The sequence below is a fragment of the Ovis canadensis genome, chromosome 3, assembly GCF_042477335.2.
Source record: "Ovis canadensis isolate MfBH-ARS-UI-01 breed Bighorn chromosome 3, ARS-UI_OviCan_v2, whole genome shotgun sequence".
Classification (NCBI taxonomy): Eukaryota; Metazoa; Chordata; class Mammalia; order Artiodactyla; family Bovidae; genus Ovis; species Ovis canadensis.
The window spans coordinates 76,839,248-76,855,875 of record NC_091247.1 but is presented as its reverse complement, the minus strand read 5'-3'; positions in this window follow the sequence as shown (position 1 = coordinate 76,855,875).

Below are 16,628 nucleotides of genomic sequence, written 5' to 3'. Positions count from 1 at the left end.
TAAAGCATCTGCCCACAATGTGGGAGACCTGGGTTTGCTCCCTGGGCCGGGAAGATCCCCTGGAGAAGGAAATGACAACCCACTCCATTACTCTTGCCTAGAAAATTCAATGGATGGAGGAGCCTGGTGGGGTACAGTCCATGCGGTTGCCAAGAGTTGGACACGACTGAGTGACTTCACTATCTTTCTTTTCACTGGGATTGAAACCAGGTCTGTGTGGCTTCAGGGGAGAGGATGACACCAGGACAGGGAGGCAAAGGGTGGGAATGGCAGTCAGCTGGGAAGGGAGACTGGGGCCAGATTGTGGAGATCTGAAGCTGAGAACACATTCAACCTAAAAGAGTTGCACTAGTAATTAGAAAAACGTCTGGCAATTCTACCCACGATGGCTCTGGGAACCAGAGAAATGACTGTGTTAGCCCTCCCCTCCCCCCAATATCCCCTGATTCTTGAGATAACAGAGAAGATTTTCCAAGAGAGAGGAATGCTGGGGTGGGGCAGGGGAGTGCCCCAGGCTGTGCAAGGCCTCCCCTCTCTCCAGTTGGTCAAGGGCCCCCGCCTCCCCCAGCCAGTCACTCAGCCTCTGCACCTGTCAGGGTGTTGGTGGGAATACACAGGCACCTTTGGTTTTTGTCCCCTTGCTGCCTGAAAGAAAGATGCTGCTGTTGTCTTCTCCTACCTGGCCACCATGAAGTTCCACTCCTCCTCATTCTCAAGATTGAGAAAGCAAAAATTAGCAGTGAGAAAGCATGAGAAGTTAAAAATGTGCCCTGCCATTCTTTTGGTTGGGATAATAAAGATAAAGCCAGTTACAGAGCTGAACAGGAAAGACTTATTTCTCCCAAGGACAAGTTAACAGCAGCAGAGTGGCATGAGGACTCCTGCTTTCTTACTCACTGAGAGAAGTCTTGGCCTCTAAAATCAGACACCATCAGAAACTTTGCTTTATGAAGTTGTGTCATCAGTAATAAATGAAGAACGGATGCTTTGAAACTGTGGTGTTGGAGAAGACTCTTGAGAGTCCCTTGGACTTCAAGGAGATCAAACCAGTCAATCCTAAAGGAAATCAACCCTGAATATTCATTGGAAGGATTGATGCTGCAGCTGAAGTTCCAATACTTTGGCCACCTGATGCAAAGAACTGATTCATTAGAAAAAACCCTGATGCTGGGAAAGACTGAGGGCAGGAGGAGAAGGGGCGACAGAGGATGAGATGGTTGAATGGCATCACTGACTCAATGGACATGAGTTTGAGTAAGCTCTGGGAGATAGTGGAGGACAGGGAACCTTGCTGCAGTCCATTGGTGTCAAAGAGTCGGACATGACTTAGTGACTGAACAACATCAGGAATGAAACACTGCTCCTCACCCCCTTACCTGGACCTTCTAATTCACTTTGATACAGAGAAGCAGCTTCAGTTAACAACCCAAGTGCACTACATTACATAAGGGTTTTTTTGACACACCACGTCACGTCTTTATGTGTGTAATAAAAGGTGGAAACTTTGTAGTTTGCTTTGCTTTGCTTTGTATGTTCAGCTGCTTAGTCATGTCCGACTCTTTTGTGACCCCATGGACTGTGGCCCGCCAGGCTCCTCTGTCCACAGGATTTCCGGGCAAAAATACTGGAGTGGGTTGCCATTTCCTTCTCCAGGGGGATTTTCCTGACCAAGCAATGGAACCAACTGTCTCCTGCGTCTAATGCTTTGAAGGCGGATGGATTCTTTACCCACTGAGCCACCCAAACATGGCTTCAGGTAAATTTTTTCTAAACTCCACCCTCCCACCAAGCACAGGACTGTAGGTTTTCTTTGGTTTCCTTTGTTTGGTCCCTGGTTCCTCCATACCTTAGAGTCTCCTGTGCAACTGGCCAAGAAAACCTGGTACTGTCAGACTGATTGGGCTAGGATGAGGACCTCATAAAACCCTCCCTTCTTTTTCCAGACTTGACTTTATCTCCCAAGGCCTAAGACAAAGGGAAGGATTATTCAGTCAGCCTGATCCTGGGATGGGTGGAGCAGGAACACAGAACACTGCATTCTTCGGAAAACTTTCAGAGCCTTCTTTATGTAACTCTACCCCATTAATTGGTGTGCCAGATGGGGGTGGGGGGCAGGCACTGGACTGAGGGCTTCACAATGCCATCCCACTCAATCTTTACCACAGCCCTGTTCAGTTCAGTTCAGTTCAGTTCAGTCGCTCAGTCATGTCCGACTCTTTGCGACCCCATGAATCGCAGCACACCAGGCCTCCCTGTCCATCACCATCTCCCGGAGTTCACTCAGACTCACATCCATCGAGTCCATGATGCCATCCAGCCATCTCATCCTCGGTCGTCCCCTTCTCCTTCTGCCCTCAATCCCTCCCAGCATCAGAGTATTTTCCAATGAGTCAACTCTTCGCATGAGGTGGCCAAAGTACTGGAGTTTCAGCTTTAGCATCATTCCTTCCAGAGAAATCCCAGGGCTGATCTCCTTCAGAATGGACTGGTTGGATCTCCTTGCAGTCCAAGGGACTCAAGAGTCTTCTCCAACACCACAGTTCAAAAACATCAATTCTTTGGCGCTCAGCCTTCTTCACAGTCCAACTCTCACATCCATACATGACCACAGGAAAAACCATAGCCTTGACTAGATGGACCTTAGTCGGCAAAGTAATGTCTCTGCTTTTGAATATGCTATCTAGGTTGGTCATAACTTTTCTTCCAAGGAGTAAGCGTCTTTTAGCCCTGTTAGGTCCTGTTATCATCATTCCCAATTTACAGATGAAGAAACTGAGGCACAGAGATGTTAAATATTATAACTTGTCCAAGAAAAGCACGTAGTCAGCAAGCAACTCAGCTGGGATTTGAACACATGAAGTTTGCAAATAGAACTTTCAACCACTAAACAGGGGTTCATCAAAACTAAACCCTCGTGCTTTTACTTTCTGCACCAAGCCTCCTAGGCCAAAAGACATACTCAACAGTCCCATATATTTTTATGTTCATAACTTACTAAGCATTTATGGGGCTTCCCTCGTGGCTCAGTGGTAAAGAATCTGCCTTCCAGTGCAGGAGACACAGGTTCTATCCCTGATCCAGGAAGATCCTGCATGCTGTGGAAGAGCTAAGATGGTGCACCATAACCATTAAGCCTGTGCTTTAGAGCCTGGGAGCTGAAGCTACTGAAGCCCTGATGCTCCAGAGCCTGTGCTCTACAATAACAGAAGCCACCACAGTGCCTGAGTACCACAGCTAGAGAGTAGCCCCCGCTTGTTGCAATTGGAGAAAGCCTGCACACCAGTGAAGACCCAGCATAGCCAAAAAAATTTTTTATAATTATTTTTTAAAAAAGGATTTATGTTCTAACAATTTAGGAGTTGTTTTGGTGGGGGGAATACACATAAAAGGAAAAATAATATTTTAATTTCATTCTTAAATAACCTATACATAGTATTGAGATGTGTGTGCTGGCTGGGCACTGCACAACTTCTCAAACTTTAAAATTGGATTTGAACACCATCACATGTATCCTAGGGGCATCCCCGATGGCTCAGCCATAAAGAATCTGATGGCAATGCAGAAGACCCCCTGGAGGAGGAAATGCTAACCCACTCCAGTACTCTTGCCTGGAAAATCCCATGGACAGAGGAACCCGGCAGGCTACACTCCATGGGGTTGCAAAATGTCAGGCACAACTGAGCATGGAGCACAAACACTCATTCTACATAGTACTTGCTTTTTATCATAGAAAACACCAAAAAACAGTTTCACAGAGATATTAGTCAGGAGACCTATTCGGAATACCATGCTTGTGTGTATGTGCTAAGTCGCTACCTTTTTGGTCTCCTATTTGCCCTCCTAAAAACCCATTTGTCTTTCCAAAGAAACCTATTTGTCCTCACTGTAGAAGTCTTTTCTTTCCCCACTGAGCACTTCTGCATGTATTCGCATTGTTTCCAAAAGTAAACTTTTCCTTTTGCTAATCTCTTTTGTCAGTTTAATTTGCAGATAACCCAAACTGAACCTAAGATGGTAGAGGAAATGTTGTTTTTCTTCCCCAACGATATCATTAAAAGCAATGTAGCATGATTTCATGTTGAAACTGTGAACTACCTGAAGTTAGCAGTCTTGTACAGTGTTTGACAGGTGCTGCTGAATTTCCCTTGAAATTTAAAAATACCCATGGTGGATTTGCTCTTGTTCCCTGGGATGCTTTGTTTCCCAGTTTGGGAACCATGGTACCAGACTAAATCCATATCAAAATGATCTAACATAATCTATGAGGCTTGTCAACTACAAATTTGTGCCTGCCAAGGCCATTTGCCATCTGCTGCTGTGGGGACTGAATTCTGTTCTGCTGCAGCTGTTGCCCTTCGACTCACGCTGAAGGGAGCTCAGGGTGGAGAATGGGACACTTTGTGCTCCAGGGAAACTGGTGGAACAGGTCTTTCAGTTCAATTCAGTTGCTCAGTCGTGTCCGATTCTTTGAGACCCCATGGACTGGCAGACCAGGCTTCCCTGTCCATCACCAACTCTTGGAGCTTACTCAGACTCATGTCCATTGAGTTGGGGATGCCATCCAACCATCTCATCCTCTGTTGTCCCTTTTTCCTCTCGCCTTTAATCCTTCCCAGCATCAGGGTCTTTTCAAATAAGTCAGTTCTTTGCATCAGGTGGCCAAAGCTGCTTTAGCATCAGTCCTTCCAATGAATATTCAGGACTGATATTCTTTAGGATTGATTGGTTCGATCCTCTTGCCGTCCAAAAGACTCTCAAGAGTCTTTTCCAACACCACAGTTCAAAACCATCAATTCTTAAAGTGCTTATAGTGCAGGTAGAAAAAAAAAACAAAACCATCAATTCTTCAGTGCTCAGCTTTCTTTATAGTCCAACTCTCACATCCATACATGACTACTGGAACAACCATGGCTTTGACCAGATAGACCTTTGTTGGCAAAGTAATGTCTCTGCTCTCTAATATGCTGTCTAGGTTGGTCATAGCTTTTCTTCCAAGGAGCAAGCATCTTTCAATTTCATGGCTGCAGTCACCATCTGCAGTGATTTTGGAGCCCAAAAAATAAAGTCTGTCACTGTTTCTATTGTTTCCCCATCTATTTGCCATGAATTAATGGGACCAGATACCATGATCTTAGTTTCCTAAATGTTGAGTTTTAAGCCAGCTTTTTGACTCTCCTCTTTGCCCTTCATCAAGAGACTCTTTAGTTCTTCTTCACTTTCTGCCATAAGGGTGGTGTCATCTGTGTTTCTGAGGTTATTTATATTTCTCCTGGCAACCTTGATTCCAGCTTGTGCTTCATCCAGCCTGGCATTTCCCATGATGTACTCTTGCATATAAGTTAAATAAGCAAGGTGACGATATAAATCCTTGTTGCACTTCTTTCCCAATTTGAAACCAGTCCGTTGTTTCATGTCTGGTTCTAACTGTAGCTTCTTGACCAGCATACAGATTTCTCAGGAGGCAGGTAAGGTGGTCTGGTATTCCCATCTCTTTAGGAATTTTCCACAATTTGTTGTGATCCACACAGTCAAAGGCTTTGGCGTAGTCAATAAAGCAGAAGGAGATGTTTTTCTGGAACTCTCTTGCTTTATTGATGATCCAAGAGACGTTGGCAGTTTGATCTCTGGTTTCTCTACCTTTTCTAAATCCAGTTTGAACATGTGGAGGTTCATGGTTTATGTACTGTTTAAGCCTGGCTTGGAGAATTTTGAGCATTAGGAACTGATTTCATGGTCCCATCCTTACATCTCCTCATATCTAGAAAAGCACTAAATCCCTCATTTGGTGCTGACTTCTGCTCCTAGTGAAGAGAAAACCTTTTGTAAAATAACTGCTTGATTGCATTGAACTCCCCTCTCACCAAAATCGCATATACTGGACTTCCTCCACTACTTCTTTGCAGGGGTTTCTCAGCGCTACCTGAGGTGCCATCTCCCGGGCTGCAGTCCTCATTTTGTGGAAATAAAACTCACTTTACAACTCTCATGTTGTGCATCTTTTAGTGGACAGCCCACTGGGAATGGCGTGTTATAACTGCTTGTTGTTCCCAGCAGTGTCACGAATATATTTTCCTCTACCTTTCTAAGTGCTCACTGGTCAAAGAATTAAACTGATGTGACCAAGATTAACGAGAGATAATCAAAAGTTTGATAACATGTACACATGGGAGAGAGGCAGAAAACTGAGTAACTCACCAAAATGGCAGAAATTTTCACCTTAAATACCATGTTCAGTTAAAAACAAAGGAGGTTGTTAGGGGTAGTGTTTGGGGACTTCAAATGGGAAGAGGGCAATGTAAGTGGAGATGGAAAAGCAAATATTTGGTAAATATTGACTGGGCCTTGCAGATAGTGGGACTCAAGAGTGGACTCTAATTTCTAGGCTCTGCTGAGTTTCCCCCCACTACACCTAAAACCATTTACCTCAAACAAGGACTTGAACCATTTCTGTCCTTTATCGAGCCCATCTTTACATGAAATGTTCCCTTGGTATCTCTAATTTTCTTGAAGAGATCTCTAGTCTTTCTCATTCTATTGTTTTCCTCTATTTTTTTGCATTGACCACTGAGGAAGGTTTTCTTATCTCTCCTTGCTGTTCTTTGGAACTCTGCATTCAGATGCTTATATCTTTTCTTTTCTCCTTTGCCTTTCACTTCTCTTCTTTTCTCAGCTATTTGTAAGGTCTCCTCAGACAACCATTTTGCCTTTTTGCATTTCTTTTTCTTGGGGATGGTCTTGATCACCACCTCTTATACATTGTCACAAACCTCCATCCATGGTTCTTCAGGCACTCTATCAGAATCTAATCCCATGAATCTATTTGTCATTTCCATTGTATAATCATAAGGGATTTGATTTAGCTCATACATGAATGGTCTAGTGGTTTTCCCTACTTTCTTCAAAGGAATGTAGAAATGGTATCATCCTAACAGAAGCAGAAGATATTAAGAAGTGGTGGCAATACACAGAAAAACTATACAAAAAAGATATTCATAAAAAAACAAACAAACAAAAACAAAAAGGATCCTTTTGTTTTGATAACCCAGATAACCACAACAGTGTGATCGCTTACCTAGAGCCAGGCATCCTGGAATCTGAAGTCAAATGGGCCTTAGGGAAGCGTCACTACGAACAAAGCTAGTAGAGGTGATGGAATTCCAGTCGAGCTGTTTCAAATCCTAAAAGATGTTGCTGTGAAAGTGCTGCACTCAATATGCCAGCAAATTTGGAAAACTCAGCAGTGGTCACAGGACTGGAAAAGGTCAGTTTTCATTCTAATCCCAAAGAAGGGCAATACCAAAGAATGCTCAAACTACCACACAATTGCACTCATCTTACACGCCAGCAAAGTAATGCTCAAAATTCTCCAAGCCAGGCTTCAACAGTACATGAACTGTGAACTTCCAGATGTTCAAATTGGATTTAGAAAAGGTAGAGGACCCAGAGATCAAATTGTCAACATCCATTGGATCATCAAAAAAGCAAGAGAGTTTCAGGAAAAACATCTACTTCTGCTTTATCGATTATGCCAAAGCTTTTGACTGTGTGGATCACAACAAACTGGAAAATTCCTAAAGAGATGGGAATACCAGACCACCTTACCTGCCTCCTGAGAATTCTGTATGCTAGTCAATAAGCAACAGAACCAGATATGGAACAATGGACTGGTTCCAAATTGGGAAAGAAGTACGTCAAGGCTGTAAATTGTCACTCTGCATATTTAACTTATATGCAAGAGTACATCACAGGAAATGCCAGGCTGGATGAAGCACAAGCTGAAATCAAGGTTGCCGGGAGAAATATAAATAACCTCAGAAACACAGATGACACCACCCTTATGGCAGAAAGTGAAGAGGAACTAAAGAGCCTCTTGTTGAAAGTGAAAGAGGAGAGTGAAAAAGCTGGCTTTAAAACTCTTAACTTTCAGAAAACTAAGATCATGGCATCTGGTCTCATCACTTCATGGCAAATAGATGGGGAAACAATGGAAACAGTGACAGAATTTATTTTCTTGGGCTCCAAAATCACTGCAGATGGTGAATGCATGAAATTAAAAGATGCTTGCTCCTTGGAAGAAAAGCTATGACCAACCTACACAGCATAATAGAAAGCAGAGACATTACTTTGCCAACAAAGGTCTATCTGGTCAAAGCTATGGTTTTTCCAGTAGTCATGTATGGATGTGAGAGTTGGACTATACAGAAAGCTGAGCACTGAAGAATTGATGGTTTTGAACTGTGGTGTTGGAGAAGACTCTTGAGAGTCCCTTGGACTGCAAGGAGATCCAACCAGATCCTAAAGGAAATCAGTCCTGAATATTCATTGGAAGGACTGATGCTGAAGCTGAACTTCAATACTTTGGCCACCTGATGCAAAGAACTGACTCACTGAAAAGACCCTGATGCTGGGAGACTGCCGGGGTCCAGCCTCAGCAGAGTTCAGGGATACCCTCAGGATGAACAGCATTGGTGAAAGAATGACACGGGGAGACCAAGTTTAGGTGAAGTAAGGCCCGTAACTTTATTTTTTAAAGGAGCTTTTATACCCTGACTTGTACATAGAGGAAAATGAAAGATGCAAAGTCAGGCAGAGTCAGCTCAAACATTCCAGCAGTTTTGCCCTTATTGGAACCAGGATTTTTTTTTTTTTGCATACCTTTCCATAAACAAGGGTCTTATGTTGTGTACATTATCTTTTGGCCTTGGAGGCCTGTTGACATTTTATGACCCTTTTTTGATAAAGGTTGATCAACCAGAAAACTTGTTTTCCCTTGAAGTGTTTTTTCTTTATACCTCTAATCTGTGTCAGCCTCAGAAAGTACTAAACAGAGTTACATTCTCATGGAGCAAAGGTGCAGTGGGTTACAACAAAAAAAGAACTTTTTAGCTCAAATGTCTGATGTAGTTAATACCAAGGCTACTACTTGTTTTTCTTACATTCCAACTATATTAACTAATGCAGTCCCAGGCACACAATGGATAAGGGATATGGGAACTTGGCAGCAAGCATTGGCTCAACAATGAAACCCTTCACCAGTATTATTATTTTTTTTAATTTCATTTTTTTACTTTACAATACTGTATTGGTTTTGTCATACATTGACATGAATCCACCACAGGTGTACATGAGTTCCCAACCCTGAACCCTCCTCCCACCACCCTCCCCATATCATCTCTCTGGGTCATCCCAGTGCACCAGCCCCAAGCATCCTGTATCCTGTATCAAACCTAGACTAGCGATTCATTTCTTACATGATAGTATACATGTTTCAATGCCATTCTCCCAAATCATCCCTACATCTGTATCTCTTTTGCTGTCTCGCATACAGGGTTATCATTACCATCTTTCTAAATTCCATATATATGACAGCCTTCGGAATGGGAGAAAATAATAGCAAATGAAGCAACCGACAAACAACCAATCTCAAAAATATACAAGCAACCCATGCTTGTTTCAGCATCAGTTCAGAAAAATAAATGACCCAATCAAAAAATGGGCCAAAGAACCAAACAGACACCTCTCCAAAGACATACGGATGGCTAACAAACACATGAAAAGATGCACAGCCTCTTTAATTAATCACCCATCTAAAGGTTTAAAACATTTAATCAATATCAAAGACTATTTCATCTCTGAAGGAAGCATATCATTTTTAGAAAGCAGTTTTTATACTAAAACCATAGAATAATTTGTATTAGAGTTGTAAGGCATCCTCTGTACTGTGATACAAGAGCCCCAGACCCTATTTTGGGAATTAGAAAAATTGAAAGTTAGCAAGTCCCAGAAAATTCAGTTAGTTAAGTCGCTCAGTCGTGTCTGACTCTTTGCGACCCCGTGGACTGTAGCCCACCAGGCTCCTCCATCCATGGGATTCTACAGGCAAGAATACTGCACCAGTATTATTTTAATAAAACTTTTTCACCCCTTGAAGGGCTGTATATTTTTAGAATGCTTAGGCTTCCCGTGTCATGGTTGGGATGTTGTGAACAATCATATGTGTAGTTGCAAGAGTCTGGATAAACCTGCCAAGCAAGCCAGAATGCTAACAGGGGGGTTTGAATTGAAAGGCTCCTTTCATGCCCAGGAGACTTATCAGCTAGAGCCCTAATTTGATTTTCTCCAGAGAAAGGTGATCGGGGATAGCCCCCTGTTAATGTCAGAAGAGCTGGTGAAAGGCATAATATAATAAACAGTAGACAGACAGATTTTGGTTTGGGGTAGATGCTTGAGCAGGTCCAGGGAGTCCCTCGAGTCCTGATCCAACTTGCCTGTCAGGTGTCCTCTGCATGACCTTGTCATGGGTGGGACCTCCCGTGCTGGCTCCCAGCAGAAGACAGCAGGAAAAGGGGATGCCAGAGGATGAGATGGTTGGATGGCATCATCAACTCAATGGACATGAGTTTGAGCAAGCTCAGGGAGTTGTTGATGGACAGGGAAGCCTGGCGTGCTGCAGTCCGTGGGGTCACAAGGAGTCAGACACGACTGAGTGACTGAACTGAACTGAGGACTTGAACCTACATGGCTAGGATTCGAACCCAGCGCAAACTTACAGTAATGAAGCTCAGGTTCTTGATGTCTCATTGTAGAAAGAATTCAGTGAGACATAAAGTGATAGGTTAAGAAGCGGATTTATTCAGAGAGAAACACACTCCACAGAGTGTGGGCCAACACAGAGGGTGAGTGCAGTGGCCTCCAAATGTGGCGTGGTTAGTATTTATAGGCTGGGTAACTTCATAGGCTAATGAGTGGGAGGATTATTCCAACTGTTTTGGGGGAGGGGTGGAGATTTCCTGGAATTGGGCCCCCCGCCCACTTTTTGGTCTTTGATGGTGCCTTGGAACTGTCTTGTCTGCCATCTTGGACCCATTTGATTTTAATTGGTCTATGTTGTATCTTCAGGCTATGTCACTCTTTCAAAATTGTGTCCTGCCCCCTTCCCTCCCGTTCTACACCTAGCCTATATTCTTTGCTGACATTTCTCATAATAGCCCTATTCCAAGAATAGGCCTTTTATCTAAATTCTTTTAGGTAGTTAAGGTTGAGGCAACAAGAAGAACTTCTGATCTTCTGTTTAAAAATAATCAGCCTAAATTAATCCTCATGTGAAAGAGGTACATTTTGGGGTAAAAAATTTTGCTCCCCTAGAGCAATCGCCGGAGAAGGCAATGGCACCCCACTCCAGTACTCTTGCCTGGAAATCCCATGGATGGAGGAGCCTGGTAGGCTGCAGTCCATGGGGTCACGAAGAGTCGGACACGACTGAGCAACTTCCCTTTCACTTTTCACTTTTATGCATTGGAGAAGGAAATGGCAACCCACTCCAGTGTTCTTGCCTGGAAAATCCCAGGGACAGGGGAGCCTGGTGGGCTGCCGTCTATGGGGTCATACAGTCAGACATGACTGAAGCGACTTAGCAGCAGCAGAGCAATCTCATCTCCCTCTGGATGTGTCTGTCTGGTTCATGGCTGTATCTGCTGTGCCATCATCAGTGCCCAGTACAAAGGAAGAACTTAGATGAAGGAGGTGGCATATGAGTGGGGAGAACAGGTGCAGAGCACACATGATTAACTCTTAAGGGCTATTTCACCCTCCCCTGTTCATAAGTCATCTTAGAGGAAATGTGTCCAGAATTTTGGATATAAACACCCCTGATTCCTGCTCTTCTGGCTCTTTCTTCCACTAGACTTTATGTTTCCTATTTTCACAGTCTTTCTTCTGTAGAGAACAACATAGCTCAATTAGATTACTGTATATTAAATACAGTCTTTTCTGAATCTAGCAGTTCATGTCAGATCAGGTCATTCTTCTACTCAAAACCCACAATGGCTTCCCAGCTCACTCAGAGTCAAAGCCACAAGTCTTATAAGGGCAGGGATAATCTGCCCTTGTCTTTCTTCTCTGACCTCATGTCCTACTGCTCCTCCGTTTATCCTCCTCCAATCATTTGGGCCACCTTGCTATTCTCAAACTAACTGTGTTTGCTTTTCACTTAGAGGCTGTTGACTTCTGCCTGGAAGGCTGTGCTGTCACACATGTGGAAATATTTAAGACCACTGAAATGAGAACAAGCAAAAGCTATTTACTCAGAACTTGCAAGGAGTCAGCCACCATTATTTGCATTTGGCAGCAACTCAAAGGCATTGCTACAGGGGTTGTTGTTTAGCTCCACATTGCAGCTATGCTTGACTTCCTGAGTTGCTTACTGCAGAGGGAAGCCAAACCCCGATCTTTGCAGCAACCAGTCCAGAAAACAAAGAACTCTGCAGTAACTGCCCCAGAATTCTGAGGACCTGGTCAGCTGCTGTATGTTTTTTATCCCCACTTCCAACTCAGGATCAATCAGTTCAGTTCAGTTGTTCAGTCGTGTCCAACTCTTTGTGACCCCATGAACTGAAGCACGCCAGACCTCCCTGTCCATCACCAACTCCCAGAGTTTACTCAAACTCAAGTCCATTGGGTCAGTGATGCCATCCAACCATTTCATCCTCTGTCATTCCCTTCTCCTCCCACCTTCAATCATTCCCAGCATCAGAGTCTTTTCAAATGAGTCAGTTCTTTGAGTCAGGTGGCCAAAGTACTGGAGTTTCAGCTTCAGCATCAGTCCTTCCAATGAATATTCAGGACTGATCTCCTTTAGGACTGACTGGTTTGATCTCCTAGCTGTCCAAAGGACTCTCAAGAATCTTCTCCAACACACAGTTCAAAAGTATCAATTCTTCACCATTTAGCTTTCTTTATAGTCCAACTCTCACAATCCATACATGACTACTGGAAAAACCATAGCTTTGACTAGACAGACCTTTGTTGGCAAAGTAATGTCTCTGCTTTCTAATATGCTGTGTAGGTTGGTCATAGCTTTTCTTCCAAGGAGCAAGCATCTTTCAATTTCATGCAGTCACCATCTTCAGTGATCTTGGAGCCCTCCAAAATAAAGTCTGTCACTGTTTCCATTGTTTCCCCATCTATTTGCATGAAGTGATGAGACCAGATGCCATGATCTTAGTTTTCTGAATGTTGAGTTTTAAGTCAACTTTTTCACTCTCCAATCAAAGAAAGCTAAACATGCTCCCCAAGCCAGTCGAAGAGGATGCTCTACTTCTGGTTAGCCCACCTCCAGCTATCCCACGCCAGCTCCCTCCTATCACAGCACACCAGGCACCTTCTCTTTTTTACTATGAAGCTTGCCTACTCCTCTGCCTGCCTGTGAGTCTGGTCCAGATGCAAGTGGTGGTAGCAAGTTCTGAGTAAGTAGCTTGTTCTGTTTGTTCTCATTTGGGCGTTCTTCATTTATTTCTACAAAAAATGTACATTTTCTGTGTGGAGAAGGCTGAGTGACTTCACCTACCAAGGGACTGTGTGTTTGGTGATGTGTGACTTCTTGTTTACATCTTGTGGGAGGCATCTAACTGCCTCCAAATTTTGACCCATAGTTATTATTGTTCTTATCAGTGATGAGGAAACAAGTTCAGAGAAGTAAAATCACTGTTACCTGGCTGGTGGGTGAGAGGCCAGGTCTTGATTTAACCCAAGCACTGGCTCTTAACTTCCGTCCTATAACTAACTGGCTCATTCCTCTGAGCCTACATTTCCTTTTTATAAAACAAGAATAATATTAATTTGAACCAAATGACTTAGAATTTTTATACTTTGAAAGAGGTTGAATATGGAATCCCCTGATGGTCCAGTAGTTAGGATTTCATGATCTCACTGATGAGGGCCTGGGGTTCAATCCTTGGTGGGTAACTAAGATCCCACAAAATAGTTCAATCTAAGATAAGATTGTTGTGAGGATGAAATAAAATAGAAAATGATGTTAAACTGAAGGCAATACATTTCTATTAATAACCAAGCCAATTGTGAGCAGTTGTGTCTGACCCTTTGCAACACTTTGGACTGTAACCTGTCAGACTCCTCTATGAGATTTTTCAGGCAAGAATACTGGAGGGCATTGCCATTTCCTCCTCAAGGGACCTTCCTGACTTAAGGATCGAACCTGTGTCTCCTGCATCTTCTGCACTGCAGGCAGATTCTTTACCCACTGAGTCGCTGGGGAAGCCCCTATTAATAAAACAGGACTCCAGAAACTCTTCCTGGAATTTAAATTCCTACTCTATCCTTTTCTGGCTATTTGGTCTTGGGCCATCTAATCCATCTGTCCCTAAGTTTCTTCAGCCATAAAATGGAGACATAATACAAGTTCACAATCCCTGCTACACTAAAGCCTTTGACTGTGGGGGTCTCGTCAAACTGTGGAAAATTCTTAAAGAGATAGGAATACAAGACCACCACTCCTGTCTCCTGAGAAAACTGTACGTAGGACAAGAAGCAACAGTTCGAAACTTAACATTGAACAACTGATTGGTTCAAAATTGGGAAAGGAGTATATGTCAAGGCTGTATACTGTCAACCTGCTTATTTAACTTATATGGAGAGTATATCATGCAAAATGTTGGGCTGGATGACTCACAAGCTGGCATCAAGATTGACAGGAGAAATATAAATGACCTCAGATATGCAGATGACACCACTTTGGTGGCAGAAAGCAAAGAAGACTCTTGATGAGAGTGAAAGAGAGCGAAAAAGCTGGCTGAAAACTCAACACTGAAAAACTAAGATCAGGGCACCAGTCCCATCACTTCATGGCAAATAGATGGGGAAACAATGGAAACAGTGGAGACTTTATTTTCTTGGGCTCCGAAATCACTGCAGATCGTGACTGAAGCCATGAAATTAAAAGATGCTTCCTCCTTGGAAGAAAAGCTATGACCAACTTAGCATATTAAAAAGCAGAGACGTCCCTTTGCTGACAAAGGTCCGTATAGTGAAAAACTATGTTTTTCTACAGTAGTCATACATAGATGAGAGTTGGACCATAAGGAAGGCTGAGCACTGAAGAATTGATGCTTTTGAACTGTGGTCCTGGAGAAGACGATTGAGAGTCCCTTGGACAGCAAGGAGATCAAACCAGTCAATCCTGAAGGAAATTAAGCTTGAATATTCACTGGAAGGATGGATCCTGAAGCTCCAATAGTTTGGCCACCTGATGTGAAGAGCTGACTCATTGGAAAAGACTGATGCTGGGAAAGATTGAAGGGAGGAAGAGAGGAGTTGAGGATGAGATGGTGCTGTATCACCAGCTCAATGGACATGAGTTTAAGCAAACTCCTGGACATAGTGAAGTGTGGCATGTAGCAGTTCATGGGGTTGGAAAGTCACATGCGACTTAGGGAGTGAACCATTCCCAACTTGTGATTCCAAAATCCAAAAAGTTCTGAAAAATGTTTTGTGGCAAACTCATTTGGTAGCAGATTTTGACCTGAGCTAAACTGAGGCTATTTTTAGTCTGTATTTATCCCACTTAGTGTGAATATGCATATGTTCTCCTAAAGGAATATGTATATATTAATATTTATTTATTTTGGCTGCACCAGGTCTTAGTTGTGACATGTGAGACCTTTTAGGTGCTGCAGGTGGGATCTAGTTCCCTAAACGGGGATTGAGCCCATTCCCCTGCCTTACAAGCGCAGTCTTAGCCCCTGGACCACCAGGGAAGTCCTTTTGCTGAAGGAATATTGTATTTGACTTCAGGGTATTGCCTCAAGATTCTCTGAGAGTGTCCTGTATTAGCCTCATGGAGGGATTAATATTATTCCAAATACTACTTCTGAAACAAAGCTGACTTTATTACATGCCTAGAAAGGAGAACTGCGTGGCAGAACAGATTCCTGAACAAAGCAACGAGCTGATCTTCATGTGTTTGTACCAAAGCACAGCTGTTGCTGGTTGGGGTTGGTTTCTGGGATTCTGGATTCCATAGTTACTTATTCAGGGCCTGGGATTAGGCCAAAGACTTATCAGTCTTCTAATTTCTTTCTTTAATTTGGAGAATAGGAATTTACTCACACCTTGCGACTTTTTTAAAATAGGAAAAATCCTGCATTTTGAGACACACCTGGCCGAGTTCAGATAAGGAACACTGGACCAGAAGTACTTAACTCACAGGTTACAGAGAGGATTTAATTAATCTATATAAAATGATTGGATTTGATTGCTGCCCAGCAGAGGAAAGCTGCGTAGGCAGTAATACACCATAAACTCTTACAGGGCCTGCCACTTAGCATTCAATTGTAAAATATCAAGTACCTACTATATGCAACGCTTTGCGAATGGAAAGTGAACAGGCGACTTGATCTGCTGATTTAAGTCTGGAAGTCTGATCTTTTTTTTTTCCCCCGGTTCCTTGGGTATGGAATCTAACCGCAGGATTTTCACACAGGTGCTGGCAGGCGTTTCTCCGCAGGGGTCTCTTTCCGTGACCGTTGGGCTTACCCGCCTTGCACAGTCTAGGCAGTGCACGCACTCGGCACACACCGGCCCCTACGTGATCGCAGCTCCGGTGACTCTAGATTCTCTTTCAAAGACGAACTCCTTTCCGAGGTGAGGAGCCCCGCAGCCGCGCCAGGTTTCAGGTGGGTCGAGGTTTCCAGTCCCATCTAGCCCCAAGCCGTACCCGCCTAGCCGCGACCGGCGGGCAGCACCACGGGCTACTGCCCCGCGCAGCGGCGGGCCAACCCCGCCCTCCCCGCGTCTCTGGGCGCCCGAGGGGGCGGGGCCGGACGCGCGCCGCC